The 18,582-nt window shown below is 44.1% G+C and overlaps 2 protein-coding genes across 5 annotated transcripts in view; both read left to right on the top strand.

Moving 5' to 3' along the window:
• The window catches only part of CHST3 (carbohydrate sulfotransferase 3), a 56,327-nt gene that overhangs the window by 3,598 nt on the left and 34,147 nt on the right, over positions 1-18,582 (top strand). Inside the window, exon 1 of one of the 4 annotated variants that reach the window (XM_090058245.1) lies at positions 120-258. The exons of 2 other annotated variants lie outside the window; for them this stretch is intronic. The gene's annotated coding sequence lies outside the window, so the exon portion shown is untranslated. Of the gene's footprint in view, positions 1-119; positions 259-18,582 lie in introns of those variants that run through there. One more of the 4 variants, XM_090058247.1, reaches the window with a different exon arrangement.
• Positions 155-18,582, top strand: part of AIFM2 (AIF family member 2, ferroptosis suppressor) — a 152,169-nt gene continuing 133,741 nt past the window's right edge. Inside the window, exon 1 of the mRNA XM_090058250.1 lies at positions 155-258. The gene's annotated coding sequence lies outside the window, so the exon portion shown is untranslated. The remainder of the gene's footprint in view (positions 259-18,582) is intronic.

The raw sequence follows: 18,582 nt of genomic DNA, 5'->3' as shown, positions 1-18,582 counted from the left end.
CTCGAACAAAGCCAACAGAAGGGTCCTTGTGCGGCCGGCGGGCGGGCGGGCGCGGCTGCCTCCCCTCCCGGGCCGGGGCAAGCAGCCCGCAGGCGGGGAGGACCGGACCTGGACCGGACCCGGCGGCGCTGGCGCTGGGCACCCCAGTCCCGTGCAGCCCGGGATGCGCGCGCGGCGGCGGCAGCCCCCAGCCCGGCCGGCTCGGAGAGGAGCGGGCACGGCGGCGGCGGCGGCGGCGGCGGCGGGAGCCCGGAGCGGGTAAGGCGGCAGCGCCGGGGCCCCGCGCGGCTTTTGTCCCCGGCCGGTGGGGCGTCCCTTCCCCTTCCCCTTCCCCGGCGGGGGGCGGGAGGCATCGGGGAAGCCTTTCCCCTTGCCCTCCACGTCCTCCTCCCCGGCCGACTTGGGAGCGGGGCTGAGGGAAGTTGCGGGCGCGGAGGAGGTGGGAGCCCCGCAGTGGGTACTCTGCGGGTCCGGGTCGCAGCTGCGACCAGCACAGAGCGGGCCCTTCCAGCCTGAGCGCGTTGGGAGAGGCAGGAGCTTTCCCAGCGCTTCCCGGGCTCCGGGCCGCGACCTGTCCTACGTGAGGCGGGGCAGAGGCCAGTCGTTTCTGCGTCCCAGCCTTCCCTTCAGCTCTCAAAGCTGCTCTTTCTTTGAGTTCTCCATCTCCTTTGTTTGCCCACCCAACTCTGCCAGGTGGCGGCAGGCCAGCTGCAGCACAGCCCCTCTGCCCCCCTTTTCACCCAACTCTGAAACCAAGCCCTGAAGGCCTGACCCGCAGCACCTTGGCTTGTTCTCCCTGGGCATCTCTGTGCCAGAGCCTGTCGGCTGCCCTAAACTGTTGGTGGTGTCGCAGACAACAGCCTGCTCCGAACTCCAGTTCAGACCAACTCCAGATCTGAAACTGGTTCTTTAGGAGGGAAGGCTGAGTTAGTGCACCAGCAAACTTCCTTTAATTACTTTGTAAAAAAGGACAGGCCATCTCCCTGTAACAGTGAGCAGCTGTCCAAAAACTGAATATTCCTGGCTCTGGGACAGGAGCCTTACTCATCATTAGCATCCTGGACTTGCACAATCCTTCATGTCAGAGGTGGAAAGTTCTCATCACCTTCTTCTGGTTCTCCATAAGGAATTAGTGGTGCAGACTGGAGCTTAGCATCATTCCTTAGCTGAAAGGCCCTTCCAGAAAGTGCCTCAGATACAGGCCTGGAATTAGCAGGTCCCCTGTAAATCTTCTTAGTTCCCCTGTCTTGGACTTCAGCCATGGTGATCCGGAGCACTGACTCCTGTTGACTTTGCTAATTGCTGTTACCAAACTCCAAGGTGGAGAAAGACGCATGGTTTTATTCTTCTGTCACAGCATGTGAGGATCTCTGTGGATAATTTCTGTTAGTATCAGAGGAGTTATCCATGTAAATCCCTTATTCAACAGTGGCAGAAAATATATAAAGGTGTATATGTATGTATGTGCATGAGTGTGCATGTGTGTGTGTGTTTGTGTGTGTGAAAAAGAGATAAAAATTCAATAGGATTTCACCCTGAGATACTCTAGGGCAGTGGTTCTCTATCTTTTTTGTACCAGGACCCATTTGTAAACATTGGGCAGTCCTGACCCAGCGCCCCTCGCTCCTGATCTCATACCCCTGGTCCCAGGCGCCGGCCCCCCCAGTGTGTGGGCATGGGGGCCCAAGGAGCCCCTTGCAGGCTGGAATTCTGTCAGCTTGCAAGGGAAAAGCCACGGTTTCCCACATTTTTCTCCATCAAAGGAGAACCTATTTTTAAAGTTTGTTTGCGACCCTTTCATATATATATTTGTGTGACCCACTTTTGGGTCATGACCCACAGGTTGAGAAACACTGCTTTAGGGAAAGGAGGTAGTTCACCATTAGTATTACTTGTCTTTTCTTGCCGTTTATGGTGGTGATTTATGGGTCTAGGGCAATGATTTTCAACCAGGATGTCTCAAGATCCTTTCACGGGGTGCCTATGCAGTATTAACACTGTTAGGTGTGAGCACATGATTGACAAATGACAAGATAAACCCATGGATTTCAAATAGAAATTCATCATTTTAAAAGCGTTCTGACCTGCTGTGGTCTTTCTGAGTTACTTGCAAGAGAAGAATTGTTCTATTATTTTTTGTAGTTACGAAAACAAGTGAAAACTAAGAGCTGACAATTTCTGAGGTATACCTTGAGTCTAACAAGGGTTGCCTTGGGGTTTAAAAAGGTTGAGAACCACTGGTCCAGAGCAAAATGACAAAAAGGTGATGATTTTTTTCTCAATAATATATATGGTGTGTAATATCTGACATGGTGCTTGGAGGGGGACCAGGTTTCCTGGAGATGTGTTTTCTTGGAGGGGGACCAGGTTTCCTGGAGATGTGTTTTCTGCACACACATGCATTCTGGGATATTCATTTTCAAATCCCCAGGAGCACAACAACAGATTTATTTACGGGCAGGAATTCTCTTACTTCTTAACACTGGTTCTTGCCTCCTATTCTCTCTACAGGAGTCTGGATGGTAGGATGAGGCTAAACAAGCTGCTTCATTTACAGAGTAAAAGTGGAGCAAATACAGGTCTCAGGCCCTAAAGGACAGGCACAATGGCAAGCAGTGTCTCTTGTTCTCTCACTGTTGTGATGGGTCAAGGAATTTTGAGCAACTGAAAGGGACATTCCACGCTCTGGAAACTGGGCAACAATCTTGAATGGCATTTTCCCAGAGTAGGAGAGAAGGAGCATGGCTTGTGGTGGGCGGGTTTGAAAGCAATAAACAAAATATGTAGCACAGAGAAAGAGCTTATTGAGACTCAGATATATGCTTGTGGTTCCAGACCTGCCGTGGGGCAAGGCAGGGAAGAGTGCACATACAGCATCCAACATTGTATCTTCTGCTACAGGGGAAACAGCAGCAGCCAGGCTCACCTCGTTCCCTTTAATTGCAGGCATACTTGGGTGTAAGCCAGCAGTTCTCAGGATGAGTTGTGGCTCTGCAATGGCCCTCTCAGCCCTTCCTGGTGGTCTGCAAAATGAAATGTTTTGATAAACAAGCTGTGGGTGTTTGAAGAGTGGGGGGGAGGAGATAACTCCTTGTTAAGTATTCATGGAGCCACTAATATTCTGTGCTGTACTCTTTCCCTTTATATCATTCCACTTCAGAGAGATACCTGGATAATTTCTTCAGGGGCATGTGTGTTCCCAAAGGTATTCTTCAGGTCCAACACTTGCTCAGGAGAAGCAGCTTCCATCTACCACTACTTTCTGACTAGTAAAAGAACAGAAAGTCATCAAGATGCCCCAACAGCTCTTTCTTATTGCCAGCCTATTTCTTTTGCTCTGTGTGCCCTATGAAGACATCCATAGGTGATGTGTAGGAGGGGCATGAGGGGGGGGGCATGTGCCCCCCCTGAGATTGGCCGCCACCACCACCAGTGGCTGTTGGCGATCTCCGCTTGCTGCTTGCTGCCACCGACATCTGCGGGTGGTGTCCACCCACTGCTGCCACCAGCGCTTGCTGCTGTCACTGCCGCTTACAAATGGTGCCCTCCCAGTCTCAGGAGGCACCAGTTGTTCATGAAGACATCATTATTATAAGAAACAATCTGTCATAGAGGGTTAATTCTATGAGATTTGTTACCCTGCTTAAAAGTTGCCTGAGTGATGACAGGTCTCTTAGCTGGTACTTGTCTAGAACTTGGTGGGCACTGGGTAGAGAGAGCTAAGACAGGTCTTTCTTATTGGTAAAAAGAGGAAGAACTAGAAGTATAAACCCTCACTGTTCTTCATATCATGTTTTTTCATATTCAAGTTTTGGCTCAGCTGTCTTTAGTCCCCTAATCAGTGGACTGGACTTGATAGCCCAGGAGACCCTTTTCAATCTTATATTCCTGTTGCTTATGTTCTTCCTATTCTTTTGGCGTAGAAAGTTTCTTGAACAAGAATTATGTCTCTTGTAGAGTTTGCACTTTTATAACACGAAATGGCAGAGCCCAGAGGTTGGCAGCCTTTTGCTGGCAGGGGCTGGACTCTGCAACCTGGCCCCTGCTGCAGGACACAAGTCTTTGCCCTCAGGAATTGCCCACTGCCAACACTTACCCTTACCTCCCCACCATCCCCTCTGCAGTGAAGGTAATTGCAAAGTCTGTGGAGCAGCAGGCTCTGCAGCAGAGGGGTGAGCAGCACAAAACAGGTCCTTGCCACCTTCATAGGCTGAAACAAACCTCTCACCCATATGCTATAGGTTGTCAACCCCTGACATAGTCTGTGTACATAATGAGCTGCACTGGGTTTAGTTTTTTATTTATTCAGGAGAGGATTTGAACCATTCCAGCCAGACTCCAGCACAGTTGTAGGGTTTTAGTTTTGTTTTCCAGAGCCTTCTTAACACAAGGCACCACTTGATCACCACATTTTTGTTGCACTAAAAGCCAGGTTACAGTATAGCAACACATGGTGTCTGTGCACTACCATATTCTTTTCACTCCAGTTAGTCAAATGCTTGTTAACTAGCACTCTTGTACGTGCTAATCTGGGCACTGCAAAGCTTTGTTTCAGCACTGTTCTAGTATAATTCATAGACATTTGTGGTATCCACACTAACTTATACAGACATATTGGATAAATCAAATTAACTGGTAATCACCTAACTGTGATGAAGACTAAACATCAGAATGTGGCCAATGGAGTGTGGTGGTTTGTCCTGTAGAGACGCCCTTTGGAAAGCATTGATAGAGCCTTCAATTGAGTAGAGAACTGAGGAACCATTATCTAATTTCTTTCCAAAAAAAAATTTGTGCCTTTTATCAACATCTTCCCCTGAACAGTCCTGCATTAGTAGTTTTGGAGGCACCAAAGAAATCCAGGGAAGCACTTTTCACTTATAGTCACATTCAGGCTCTTAATATTTGTCATTCTAAAAACCATAACATAAAGTAAGACTGCCAGGCTTTCCTAGGAAAAAGCCCAATGGAAGCAACCAGAAAGGGTAGCCAGATGACAAGCCAAACTCATCTTAAAGGCAACATTACTAGAGGAAAAAAGGTTAGACATTTTGTCTTCCCTGGTGGGCACTGATTGCAAGCCATGCTATCAAGAGAGAAAAGCCAGCATCCAGACACAGGCCAGCACCTTACAACAACTGGGTGATTCCATTATAGAGGGAAGAGACAAAATAGTGTCCTATCTGCCTACATAGTCATGACTGCAGAACTGCTATCAACCATATGGTATTCAGTGCCAGCAATGTCTACATCGTTGCTTGGTAGAGCTATTTAGGATTCTGTGGCCTCATCTATATGAGACACCGACTGCACAGTTGTTTCTGTGCAGTCATTTAGGACTTGTGTATGCACAAATACTAAATGACTGTGAAGTAACTGGGGTTACTGTGCAGTAGCTTTGCCAAGCCGCTTTTAGGTGACTGTACTACACAGTCCTACTGTGCAGTAGTAACAAGCTACTGTGCAGTCAGAGTCTCATGTAGACAGCCTGTGAGTATGGAAAAACAATGAAAGCAAATTTAATTTTGGTTAGGAAGGCACTCTTAGTGCTCATTTCAAGGCAGATATGATACAATAGTAATTAGAAGGCAAAAAAAGTCCAGCTATATCTAGAGTTTTTACTGTGGAATTAAAAAAAAATATATCAATAAATTCCCCTAACTTATACCAACATCCATTTCAGTTTCTCCATCTGTATTGGGGTAGAGAGCCCAAATATGTCCTATCTGGCAGGCTCTTACGTGCATTTTTCTTTTCATAATGTGTCATGTACTCAGGATACTTAGGGTTGATGTGTGCTGTAGCTGTGATGGTCCAAAGAAGATATGGTAAGCAAGGGTTTTTTTTCAGTGTCTTTCACTGACCCAAGTGTATGGGTGGGAGAAATGTTAAACAAGTTTTTGGACGCAAAGTGTTCTTCCTCAGGTCTGGGAAAGAAGCAGTGGGAGCTTCTCATTTTGTCTGAGAGAAGTAGTTAGCCACATTAGTCTGAAGTTAGGCAGAAGGCAGTGGCACCTCAAGAGACTCATTCAGAAATGTATAGGCTGTTTAATGGGGCTGTGGAAAACTTATCAAGAGAGGTTTGGAGGGCTCCTACTGGAGGATTCAAAGGAAGAGTGGGGAAAGTAAACAAGCAAGTCTCCAGCTTGACCGCCTATGAACTCCAGTGAGTAAACAGATTAAGGAAAAAAAAACCTTACACCTTAGCTACAAATTTGTTTTGATGCTTGCTGCCAGTAGCTCACATCTTTTCTAGACCCACATGGAATTCTCTCTCTGTCTCTCTCTCACACCTCTGCTCCACAAAACATACACACCCTCACACCCACCCATCCTAATGTACTTAGTTACCAAAGTCAGTGGAAGGTCTGTGCTAGGACAAAATGGAGAGTTTCTTATTTATAATGCTCTGCAGTCGGATCTCAAAAATAATTTGCAAGGGAGGTCAATATCATTATCTTTGTTTTACAAACGGGAAACTGAGGCAGAAAGAGGACAACATGCCATTGGCCAAGTCAGGATTAGAGCCCAGAACTGCCAAATCTCAGCCAAGACCTCTATCCACGATCTTGGCACATCCGACAAAAATGAAAAAAGTTCCTTCACTTCTCTCATTAAGCTCATCTGTGTCAGATGCTACAGACGGGAATGTTACAGAAGGGAAAAAGTGGGAAAAGGAGTGACTCAAATTGCCTGTGCACCACACTCCACCATGTCAACTGCAAGAAGACAGGTAATGCTGTAGAGTCTGTGTGCTTTGTGGCTTTATTTTTGAGCTTTGTTTCATGGAATAGGAAAGAGTGAAGTTGGTTTATTCTAGCTCTGAGAAGCCTCAGGATGAGTGATCACTTTCCCAGCAGAGTCATCAAACAGCAGTTATTGGGCGGTGAGGGTTTAAATGAGACAAGGAAAAAAATATCATATTTTATTTTCTTCTTTGAAGCCTGGCAAATCTCTGTCTTTCCAGTCTTTTTGGTAGGAGATTTCCATGCCTAAATTGAAGCTCCTTAGAGTAAGTCTTGTAATTTTCTCATCTTCCTTTTGCTAACTTTTCCCATAGGGATTTAAGATGCCAGCAACCTCAGGGGCTGGGGACAGAAATTATACACAAACGTGTGTAAGTGGTTGGAAACTGATTCAAATCTGTAAGACAACAGAAGTTCAGTGCATATAAACCACTTTCAAAATGGCCAAAACTGGTTTAAGATAAATCTGGATGGATGTAGTATCAGACTTAACTGAGTTAGGTTTAATTGGTTTATTGAACTTCTGTCCCAGATGTCCAGAATCAAGTTAACTCACAGTCTTCCAACATCCCAGGATGCTTTGTACCTCACCCATAAACCTCTCTGGCCTCTGAGTGGGCATACTAGCTTTGGCCCTAGCTGTCTGCTCCAGCTGAGCAGGGAGGTGTGCTTTAGTGCCTCCCTGGCTTCTGGCCTGAGCCACTGCAAGCATGTGGCTACATTCCTATAATCAGAAGTGAATATCTGCTCGCTTGCTTATCAATTCAATCTATGCAGCTTAGACAAACCTGTGACGATTGAGTTGATTCAGCCCCAGGCTTTTTGACTGTTTGTACTTAGACTGAAGGGGGAAGAGAAAGTGGGTATAGGAATTTTGCTAGGGAAGGGGAATGGATGATGTCACCTGGTGGGATGGTTGCCAGCGTCATTAATACTAACTCTGACAGGAAAGAATGAAGACTTTAGCAGTGCCTGTCCTCTTTGGCCCAGTATGGGGCATCACAGAAGGGGGATGGATGCCTGTAACAATGAGGTGAGTGAGGAGCTCTGGCAAGACCATAACTGGTGAGGGTGAAGAGTCTAGGAGGCTGGAGACACCTTTGCCTTCGTGCAGAGTGCTTAGTCAAGCAACCTCCCTTTGGAAGACTATCTTTACTCACAAGACAGTTAAAGCTTTATTTGTAAAAATAAAGCAAGCGTGATTATGCCAGTCAACTGATAGCCCTGTAAATCGTCAGAGCCCAACATGCTAAGGCAAGGTCTGTGATTTTTCCAGTGAACAGCATCCAAATTTGCCTTTTATTCATTCAGATTTGTCCTCATCTTCTAAATGCCTCTTTTTTGCTCCAGATCTTGCCCACGTCTTCCGAATATGCCTCTTTTGAAGTTTCTGAGGAAAGCTATTTCTGAAATTAGGTGTGGCAGAGAGAAAGCATTAAACAGGATTTAAAACATGCAACAAGAATTTATATTTTCAGCTTCATGTCTTACAAGTAGCTTGCACAGATGTATGAGCAAAAAAAAACTTGTCTATTGGCAACAGACTGTGACCAAGATACTGGAAGTAAAATCACTTCCATGTTGTTGTAAATCAAATAATCAGCACAAATTGATATAAAAAGAAAGACTTGGATATTGCACTGGGTTAGGAAGCCTTAGTTCAAGGGGGCTCTTATCTCTACAGGTATCTCCAAATGCTACCGTAGTAATATTTAGTCTGGCATAATAAGGAAACAAATATTAAAAGAAAAAAAGCTGTTAACATGTTGTAGTTAATAGAAAAATGAGCAATATGAAGAGTGAATTTGAAAAGGGCAAACAATATCAAAGAATTACTAACATTTCTGTATAAATCAGATTACAAAAAATAACGAGCAGAGAGACTTTGTGAAGAGAACAAAGAGGAAGCCACGTTTTGTTCTCTTGTGGCCTTGTACGGACAGCTTTTGTTTGAAACCAAAACAAGGAAGAAAATTAAACTGTCCCACAGGACAGAGAGCCCAGAACGCAGAATAAAATTTTAAGCTTTGAGAAAATTAGCAGCATACAGAGAGGGGTGGGTGTACACAGGTGTGGAAAAGTCAGGAAGGGGTAAAAATTTTGAAAGACTCTGTTTCTTTTTCTGAACTTGTTAAAAACAAGCCAGATGTGGTAAAAACCTGCCTGTATCAGCCATGGGCCACTTCTCAGTGCCCGGGAACATCTGTTCTAGTGAGAATGCATTTGATCTTTCTTTATGTGAGTTCATTGCTATGTGGCCACATCCTGGCAACATTTACATTCTCACACAATTCCATCCCATCCCCCACAGGCATTTTCCCACTTCTGCACTCCTTCCCTCTAATCCTCTGCTACTCAGCCACATTACCATTCAGGCCTCTAGATGGTATGCAGTTAGGGTGATCCAAATTTAATTCATGCAAAGTCTGGACCAAGTCACAATGGACAGTGAGAGCGTGGGGGCCATTCAGCCTGGACTTACTGACTCTCTGCTAACAGGAAACAGTGTGTAGGAGAATTAGCACATTGTTGTTTGCTTGCTACAGGGCAGAGGATGTGATCAGTCCAACTAGCGTCTCTGCATCAAAACCAAGCAGGACAGAGAGTTAAAATTCTCATAATGTACTGATCTTGATGAGCTACAGAGACCTGGGGACTTTCAACAGATCTTACTTTAAAAATGGCTGATAATCAGTTGCTTGTGTCCATGCAAAAGTTAAAGGTTGAGCATCATTTGAACACACATTCGTTCTAAACTTTCTCCTCTGACTGATCTGTCCAGGAAAACACTGGCTACTTTCAGTGGGAGCTGGGGCTAATTCAGGAAACTATAAATAACCTGAGAGGCAACTCTCTTTACTCTCATGCATGCTGTGTTTTGCTTTTTAAATAAAATACTGCTCAGCCATCATCTTAAACAAATCAACTGTTGTAGTCAGGCAAGACCTGCTAATTCACCCTATGACCAAGTCTCATTGCTCCCATCTTAAAGTTGCTTCCTGTTATGCAGATACTAATGGAACCCTGTGCTGCACAGGAGCTGTGCTCCCAGCTTAACTCTTCTTTGGCAAATCCCTTGCAGTCGTGGATGATTGTTTTCCATGACTATCTTTTCTGTGTCTCTGAAGATGGCTGATGAAGCCTATCCAGGTTTGACAGACTCTGCTGCAACTCAGACATGTGTTTCTGTGTGGGGTGGTTGGCACTGGATTCTTGATTTGGTCTATGACACTGTTTCTGCCATTCCTGCTTTTCCATCTTCTGTGTTGTCATGAGATTTCAAAGTATTGAGATCCCTACAGAAGACTCTTCCTCCATTTGGGACACTTGTGGTCAGCCACGAACTGACTTTGATGTTGCATTTGTTTAAGCTGGCCTGGAGGATGTTCCTGAAGTGCTTTCTCTGCCCTCCTCTTGAAACATACAGCTTGATTGAGCTGTGAAAATAAAGCTTGCTTTGGGAGTCTGGAGTTGGATATCCAGATGACATGGCTGGTCAAACAAAGTTGATGATCAACTTCACTGGGCCATCTTAAATAGCCAGGTAGTGAGTACAGCTTCAGAAGAGATGTTACTTCAGGGTAGATTTTCAGCCTGACAGTGAGATTGAATAGAAATACACAGATGCAGTTCCCTCTATCTGACCTGCCTGTTTTCAGCTGTGTGTTGTCTCTACATGATTAAAATGTCTAAGCCAAGCTGTTCCCTTTCTGGAAGGATTTTGAAAACAAGCTATGCAATCCATCCAACTTTATCTTTACCTAAGTATTATAATAACTTGAGAAAATCCAGAGGCAGCATCAAATGAGATGAACTGGAACAGATTTGTCATGTTCCCCAAAGCAGGCTTCAGAAACTGAACAGACACTGAAGTAGTTAATACAGTACAGTAAAAAAGGGAGTCAGGTTAGAAGTAACTTGTGGGCTTCAAGGTTTTGTTAAGGTTGTGGGGAAAAAAGTACCAGTAACCACAGCTAGGACTATTTTTCTTCTCTCTTTGCTATTCCTAACAGCATGATTGTACTATTTTGCCCTTGGATTTTTTTTTTTTAATTTAGTAAAATGAAAAGATGCAATACATTTATAAAAGACAACTAAAACCAGGGTATTACAATGGAGGATATTGGGCAATGGAAACTACATATGGCTGTACCTATGCCACTTAAATAGTAAGGAATTAGAAATCTCACCTGTCAAGACTAGTAAAGTATCTTTGTTTAGATAACTGTTCCATCTAGTTCTGTTCCTAATGAAAATTAGAATCAATAGGACAGTGAGTTAATACACTAAACCTTCCTGTTGGCAACAAACATTTTAATTCTGTTTAAGTAGGTCTGCAAAAAAGCTAAGTTTATGTGGTTTTGCCATGTGTTTGATCACATCACACAGCCACCTCTCAGTTTACCTCTCTGTATATTGGGTTGGTAGATGCCCTGCAAAGAATTACTGCAAATCGTGGTTGAGTCCAGGGCAGAAACTTGCATTCTGCATGGCTCTGTTTCTGCAGGTCCTGAAATCCAGTTCATAGCAGCCATTTAAAAATTTGCATGCAGAAGGCAGCATCTTTGAGTTATGGCACCAGCTTCCTTTGTGACTGAGTGTGGGTGCATCTACACATGTGCTTTAATGCGCAGTAGCCTATTAAAGCGTCACAGCAAAAACAGTGCTAGTATGCAAATGTGCAGTAGATTAGTCTACTGTGTATTAAATGTCACTAAAAAGGCATTCACTTTTACCACTGCACATTAGGGCAGCCTAATGCACCTTTATGTAGTACCTCATATTAGAGGTACTAAATTTAATGTGTAGTAGCAAAAGTGCTTTAATGTACATGTAGACACACCCTGTGTATCCCAATAAGACTCCAGTATACTGATGTTTGAAGTTATTCCTGCCCCAGGTCTCCATTATAGGCAGTGAAACACAGGCAGTCCTCACAAATATAAATAGTTCACAGCCAGTGCCTCCATTAAGTGGACTCTTCTTTTGCTATTTATGGTATCAGCAGAACCTCTCATGTGAACCATGCTCTTGCAGTGACTCCAGGCTGTCCATTACTTTCATAGTGTAGATATTTGTAGGAGATGTAGCAGCAGTTCTGGTCTGACTGATGGAGGAAGTTAATAGTTGGTTCCAGCAGTCTGCAATGTCACTGACATTGCACCCTTTTATTCAGATCTGAACTTGGCCCATGCAGTCATCCAATTCAGTTCTGTGCCTTAACTGTGCTGCAAAATGTCACCAGCTATTTAGCCACCCAAGACAGCCAATATCTGGAGTGTGTGCATGAGGCAAGGGGTGTAGCTGAAGAGAGGACACAGACTCCCTTCAGCATGAACAAAGAGAAACCAGTTCACCATTTCTTGTACAGACATTTCTACTTGAAGGGTATAGATAGGCCAGGAGGAAGCATTGTATCGATATTGACTGATACCTATGCAAGTTGTTACAATACAGCTGTTACATCTGCATGATTTTGTAGCAACGCATTTGCAGCAAATCAGCTTCAGCTGTAACTGCCTGCTTGTTCACTGCTAAAGTTGGGATGATTTATCTCACTCTAACTACAGGATTCTGCAGATGTAGTCTGCAAGCAACAGCTCTCCTCTTTCTAAGCACCTGAAACAGCCATGTTCCATACCCTCATCAGATAATCATCTTCCTGAGTGACAGAAAAGCAGACCCTGTTAGCTGGGACAAGAGAAGCCCTCTCTCATTGGGCACTGGGGCTGACTCTTTATTCCAGATCATTCACACTCCAGCGAAACATTAACTGGTGGCATCACGCTTACATGCAAAAAAGTTACAACAGGGCACTAGAGAGAAGTAATTGGTGCTATACATTCATTTCTACCAGGTTTTGATTTTTCCTTGAGTTCAGCCACACAAATGGATTGGAGGTGAATGGGAGGACAGATTAATAATGAAATCTCAGAGAGAAGGGGAGGTGACCCAGAACTAGACTCGCACAATTCATGCTCTAGGAGCTCTTTTGCTGCCTGTTGAGTCATTTGGGAAAAATGTGACTTCATGTATGCACACCTTTCTCGGGTTTCCCCATGTAATCTGAACTGTTAAATGTATTTCCTCTCCTCTGTGATGTCGCCCATCTATTGCTGCTCAGAGGCTGCAACACTGAGGAAGGGGAGGACATGAGTAAACAGGCTTTGAGCTCAGCAGGCAGCTGGCCCACCCAGTCTCCCTGTCCATGCTTCTCATCTCCTTGACACCCTCACTTCCCACCCCTTCCCTACAGAAAGCAGTGATTCCATCTGTGCTTTTTTTTCCTATGAAGATTGCAAGCCATGCCAGTACATAATTATGCTCAATTAGGTGGGATGAGTTTCAGGAAAGAAAGAATGAATTCCTCTGAGTCCTAGTTGTTGGTGAAACAATTTGCAAATCTTTCAGTCAGAAGTATGGCAGATGGGCCTGGATGGAGATTGCTCCTTTGAACTGTTAGAGAATCAGGGAGAACCCACCCCTACTCTCACAGTTCTGAGGTTTCATTTATTCTTGTAAATTCTTTTGTTCTATGGTGTTTGAACAACTCTGGAGGCTCCCACTTAGCAGACATTTCTTGCTGGATAGGGTCTGTTACAGGGGTAGGCAATCCCTAGCACAGGTGCCAGAGCATGGTACCTGAAGCATTTTGCTGGACATGTGTGCCTCGAGGCGGATGGTGGGGGAGGGGCTGGGCCTGCATTGCCACAAAAAGGATCAAGCCTCTTGTAGCACCCTCACTGTCTGCCCTTGGCATGCTAACATCTTACAGATTGAGGTTGTGCGTGTTTTTGGCACTCTGTCCTAAAATGTTGCAGACCCCTGGTTTATTAGCTGGCATTGAAACAATGACAGCAAGGACATCTACCAAACAGGAAGGGAAGGGGGGGTACCACTTGGAAAAGAAGGCAAAAAATTCTATCTGACCTGCTACTGAATTTCCTGTTCTATCACCCTCAAACTCTGTGTTCTTTTATTCTAGACTGCTGGAATTCTGGCCACCCCTGCTCAACTCTGTCAGCGTATCTCAGTGTTGACCTGCAACATGCATTGCAGTGTTTAATGTTCAAGGCAGTATGTCAGCTTTTGCTGATATATAACGATGGTTGCTGTTGGCAACTATCATTTCATGATGCCCAGACTGAAAGAGGTGATCTAGAAAGCAGTATTTTGGTGTGTCAATTTTCCCCTAGATGTGGCTAGCACTAGAGACCCAGGTTTTTTGTTATTATTGGTATTATGTGCATTGCCAGCTCTGGCAGGGAGAATTTTCTAATCCCCAGGAACTATGGAAAGTCATATACTTTGGAGGATGGTGTAGTCCTTGCCATGCCAATACCAGCCTTCTACTTATCCATTATGTAGGGCTAGCTTTGGCAACAGTGCCATCAATCTCCCCACAATGCCACTGTAGCGGTGCTTCCTTTGTGATTGAGGGTTAAGTTAACCTCCATACAGCTATGTGACTATACATGCAGCTCTGCTTATAAAAATTGTTTCTTTAACCAGTACTAATTAACTCTTTCTTGTCTGTCGGCTTATCAAGTCTCATCTTCTTGAAAGTGTAAACTGTAACAACCCTGGCTGTGACTAAAAACCACGTCCAGTTCCAGTTATGGGGACAGTAGCAGCCATTAAATGGGTCAAGGAGAAAACCATCACAGAGGCAGAAGAAAGTCCAAACAATCCACATGTGCATGGCATTAGGGCTTACAGTATTCATCCTGAGCTTGTTGCAAATTCTTTAGGTTTGCCTTGTGATACTTGGAATAATATTGTATGTCAACAAAGTAAGCTATTGAGGGGTGCATATTGGTGGTTACTGAAATAGAGACCTTCCAGTATTGTGTAGGTGATGTGATAGAAGTGTTAAGTGATAAGAGTAGGAAAATCCAGTATTTCTGCTACTTTCCAAGAGGTGTGTATACCCCTTTATTTCTACATTTCAAGTCTGTAACATTCCTGTGGTCTGCCTGTACAAAATACAAAGGCCACGGATAGTTTGTTGCCTCAGGCCTTTTTAAACTCCCTCCTCTCCCTGGCTACAGGGTCAAATATAAGGTGAAGTGGGTGTGTCTGTGAGTACCTGGATGAAAAACTTATCCTGGAGGCACAAACTCAAAGTTCATCTTCCAGTTTGCTAGCATAGTCTCTGAGCCCAAGAAACAAAAGATGAGTGGCTCCTCTTCCCATACAATCAGACAATAACAACTTCTCATACACGTTTGTTATTGCAGTTAACAAAAGTGCTTTCTAGGCTTTTGGGAGGTAACAAGAATATCTTAGAAACTGATTCTGACACGATTAATCTGTATATGTGCCCTGGAAGAGATTAGAAGTGCAAATACATTTAGTTAACTTCTGGAATCGTGGGCACAATTTGACAGCATTCAGATAGGTGTGGTTCAGATCAGAGGTCATTTATGGGCCATTTTTTACTTAATTCTACATCATCCAGCCGGCAGGAAAACAGACTCAGGATTTACTTCTAATGCTAAAGGAGAAGACAGGAAAAAGAGATGGACAGAGCTGGGTTTTGCATTCCCTAGCCAGGATGGCCAGGAGGTAGACCAGTGGTTCCAATTTTCTCAGCAAGTTGCTGTGCTCCCAGTCACCCCTCCTCTGGTCCTCACTGTCGCATGTAATTAGGTCTGAATAAGTCAGCAAGGAGTGCTTTCACTCAGTTTACATCTAGCTGCGAATTCAGAATTGTACTCTTCTTTGTCTTCCTGTTGTATACTGTCCCATTTAGGGATTTTCCCTGGGCTGAGCAGTGTAGGGGAGTAAGAGGGCTAACTGTTATCCTCCCATCCCTCACAACAGGACAGCAAGGCCCCCTCCCTGCAGGGATTATCTGTGTGGCATGTGGGTGCTGACAGCTCAGTGCCCTGTGGCAGTTGCAGTGCAGGCAGTTTCTATGGTTAGAGGTGGAAATGACCAATTCTTCATCCTAGGCAGGGGTGGCACACAATACAGGGGCAGCAACCAGAAATTCACTGCTGCACAGGGGAGATGTCACCTCCCTATGCTGCCACCAAAATATGGGTCAAGCAGCCATTTAAACACTGATTTTTCATCTGCAAGCGTGTTAGCCCTCTCTGACACCTCACTCCTGTTCTCCCCCTCTGCCCCCAGCCACTGCCCCTGCAACACTGCTACCCAGGCACTGTCAACCATGTCACTGCTGCTCTGCCCTCACCAGAGCTGGAGCTTCTGCATGGAAGGTGCAGAATACAGGGGAGGGGAGGACAAGAGGTGGAGGCACCCCCAGCTCCATTCTACTGCCCCCCTGCTCCTCAGGCAGCACCTGGGGGTCAAACCCTGCTTGCCCACCCATTGCTGCACTACTGCTTATATAGCCACTGGTGGTAAGGTTCTTTTCTTGTGTATCAGGTCTTTTATTAAAGCCCATGTGCTCCAAGTAAGCAGGTCCTTCAAGTTCAGGAAGGTGTGTTGTTCTTGGCACAGGAACTTGGGGTGAAAGATGTTTCTAAGCCACTTTTTCATTCTTCTAATCTGACCCTAGCCATGGCTAATTAGCACCTGGTGTAGCTCACAGACTATTCTGCCAGCTGGAAATCTCCAGGCCACAAGGTTTTCTTTCCTGCTTCCCACCTCCTACTGTCTAGATGCTGCCTACTCAGGGCCTGGGATTAGGAACTGACAAGTTAGCTATGCTCTCTTTATGTCTCCCAGGATTCCCATACATTAGTATAACTCACAGCTGCCTACATCTGCTGTGCTGTGTGATAGCACACCTGTGGTAGCAAGTTATGTATATATTGCAGGCAGGAGGTACACTTGCATATGCTATCTGTCATCCAACTCAATATTTCAATGTTATGTCATCCAAATCTATCAAAAGCCCCAAGAAAGGGATTCTGGGGAAGCTTTTCTTTAAACTGGGAAAAAGTACATGAGGAAATTCACTTTCAAGAAGTTAACAGAAAACAAGGCCTTAAAGCTGTTTTCAAGCATGTTCTGAGAGGTGATACTTCCTTTTTTTTTTTTTTGCAGGTTCTATCACTTAATAATAATTTCTAACACAAACAGAGAGCATGACTTAGTCTAACTTCCACACTTGCAGCCAATAGAAGCAACAGTTAATGTAGAGGGCTGTTTTTCATAGCACAATTTTTAGAGTAGGGACTAAAAAAGAATACTATACTCTACATGAAACTGGAGGGAGAACTTATCCTCTATTTCTCGGAAAAGTGCCGTGGGATTTGTGTGAATACGAGTAGCACAACCCCCTTTTACATCTCACCTAGGTTATAAGTGATACTTGCTATTTTCTAAAATTTAGCATACACAAAATACAGAATGCCAACCTGACCATCACATCACTATCAGTATGCTATCTGCATGCACAAGATCATTGGTCTGTCCAAATGTGTGTCTCATCTCTAATAGTGGGCAATTATCCGCTATTTCAGGTTTAATAATGCATTATAATGTATTTGGCCTGCTGCGTATGACAAGATGGGGAGTTAGGTGTATGCGTTTCTTTCTCAGTACAAACACAGTGTGTTTGGAATTACTCAGTTGGCTGCAGATTTCAGGGACTGTTCAAAGATTGTAGCAAAATCTCTTTTAAAGCAAACACAGAATAGAAAAGACTCAAAATTTCCAGAGCAAGAAGAGATGGTCTTTGATCCTTAGGTTGGTGTCTCAATGGGGCAAATTTCTCTGCTGTAAAACCTGCTTTCTTAATCCCTTCATGCAGAATTACCCTCCTGCAAACTTAGCATCATCTTGCCCTATAGAATTGGTGATTTTTTTTTATAATACAGTTTATTCACTGAATTTAGCTTCTTTTCAGTTTGTGAATTGACTGTGAATACCAGGGTTTTTTTAGTCACTTTTTGAAATAATTCCTTGAATGATTTCAGTAAATGACTTCTCACAGCAAAGTAACTGGATCAGTATTAGAAATAGGAAAATTATCAGTTAGTTTTGACTGAACAGAGGGGGACATTTATTGTTCATTTCCCTAAATGAATGAGTTTTGACACTGCAAATCAGTGTTTGGGTTCCAGATACCTGTGATGACAAATTTGAAATTAATTTTTCTTTAAATGATTTCTGGTAATCACCTACAATTCACTGTTTCTGCTGCCATCCTCTACCATTAAGTTCATTTGTTGGAATAGCCTTCAAAAGCAAATACAAAAACAGTGTGGACCTAGTAAAAAAGAATTCAGTTATTTTATTTCAGCAACTATTTGCAAGGAGGGAAAAACAGCCCTCTCACATATTTGCTCAGCTCTACTGACATGGTTCTCCCAACTCATCTCTTAGACTACTTGCCGAAGCCCACACCAGCAAAGCAAAAGAATAAAGCACAATGCAATTTGGTCCTTTTTTCTTGACTGTGCTTTGGGCCTCTTAACTACTTTTATTTTTTAATAAAGTAATGGACTAGAAAATAAATTCCTCTCACAACAAAGAGGCCACAGGATCAGAAGAGATGCTTAAGTCTTATGAAATTTAGGAACAGGAATGGTGCTGAGGGGACATGGGGATATGTTGGGGGGAGTCTGTATATTTTGTTTCTTTTTCCATTGCTCAAATATTCTGACAAGTTCTGTCATCATGTAGACATGGAGCAGAACACTGAAAGCTTTACTGTCTGCGTGAAAACTGATTGGTGGCAACCTGGAGTCTAGTAAACTAAAAGGCAGCTGTCCCAAACACACGTTCCATATGAATGGTTTGCTGACAAATTAAACTAACAAAAGCTTTAAATATACAAACTGATGCAGAACTCTTTCAATACTAAAGACTACAAAGGTAAGGCACCAAAAGATTTCAGAAACCAAGTGGCTGATAT

The sequence above is a fragment of the Crocodylus siamensis genome, chromosome 7, assembly GCF_052110815.1.
Source record: "Crocodylus siamensis isolate JL-2025a chromosome 7, ASM5211081v1, whole genome shotgun sequence".
NCBI lineage: Eukaryota > Metazoa > Chordata > Crocodylia > Crocodylidae > Crocodylus > Crocodylus siamensis.
Note: the sequence above shows the minus strand (reverse complement) of the source record. Positions and strands in the feature narration are given on the sequence as shown.